Consider the following 1,402-nt stretch of genomic DNA (forward strand, 5'->3'; position numbering starts at 1 on the left):
TTTCTGGAGCTTTGATATGTTCTTTCATTTGGGCCATTTTTTCTGTGTCGGTGTGCAGGGTTAACGTGAATTTGACATGCTGGAGCCCAGGATGGAAAAGGACATGGTAAATGATTGGATAAGAGGCAGGGCAGAGCCTAGGCCTAAAAGGTTTGTTCCCCACCGCCTGCCAGCTGTTTTGAGATACAATTGACACATGACATCGTATTAGTTTCAGGTGTGCCCTGTAGTGATCTGATGTTGTGTACATTGTGAAATGATCACCACAATAAGTTAACATCTATAACCTGTAAACATCTAAAAATCTGTAACCTTACGTAGTTACAGATTTTTCTATTGTGCTGAGAACTTTTAAGATGTATTTTCTTAACAACTTGTAAATCTACAGTACGGTATTATTAACTATAATCACCATGCTGTACGTTACAGCCCCATGATTTATTTATCTTATAACTGGACATTTGTACCTTTTCACCACCTTCACCTACTTACACCCCTCTCCACCCCCGGTCCTTCCTGCAGCCGCCTGCAATCACCAGGAGAACAGATTCCCTACATCTGAGCTCAGCTTTTTTAGAGTCCACACATAAGTGAGATCACAGCATTTGTGTTTCTCTGTCAGACTTACTGTACTTAGCATAATGCCCTCAAGGCCCGTCTGTGTTGTTGCAAATGGCAGGGTTTTTTATTCTTTTCTGTTAGCAATAATCGCATCTCAGACAAACCTCATTGGCTACAATACTGCCACTGCACAAGGTTGGAGATATTTTCCTTTTTATGGCTGAATAATATTTCACTGTAGGTACACACGACATTTTCTTTATCCACTCATCCATCCACGGATACTCACATTGTTTCCATGTCTTGACTATTGTGAATAATGCTGTAGTGAACATAGATGTACAAGTATTTCTTCACAATAGTGATTTTATTTCCTTCAGATATATACCCATGAGTGGAATTACTGGATTTTATGGTAGTTCTATTTTTAATTTTTTGAGGAACCACCCACACAGTTTTCCACAGTGGCTGCACCAATTTACAGCCCTACCAACAATGCCTGAGGGTTCCCTTTTCTCTACATCTTGGCCAACGCTTGGTATCTTAAAAAAAAAAAAAAAAAAAAAAAATATATATATATATATATATATATATATATATAATAGCCATTCTAACAGTGTGAAGTTAAAGGTGTTTTAAATGCTGTGAAGGGTGTGACTTTACCTGAGGGGGACAGGGAGTCATTGAGTGTTGGAAGCAGAAGACGGACTCCTGAGGTATGTGTTTGAGAAAGAGAATGCTGGCAGCCATTTGGAGGCTGGCATGGGAGTAGACACAGGGCCATTTGAAGGTCTAGGCCGTGATTGGAGAGAGAGGCTTAGGACCCAGCCCAGCAGGGATG

At 40.4% G+C, this 1,402-nt stretch overlaps 1 pseudogene; it reads right to left on the minus strand.

The window, feature by feature from the left end:
* Positions 1-671: 671 nt before the first annotated feature.
* On the minus strand, positions 672-759 carry LOC114513700 (annotated as a pseudogene).
* Positions 760-1,402: the final 643 nt, after the last annotated feature.

Source organism: Phyllostomus discolor, chromosome 3 (assembly GCF_004126475.2).
Source record: "Phyllostomus discolor isolate MPI-MPIP mPhyDis1 chromosome 3, mPhyDis1.pri.v3, whole genome shotgun sequence".
In the NCBI taxonomy this organism is placed as follows: domain Eukaryota; kingdom Metazoa; phylum Chordata; class Mammalia; order Chiroptera; family Phyllostomidae; genus Phyllostomus; species Phyllostomus discolor.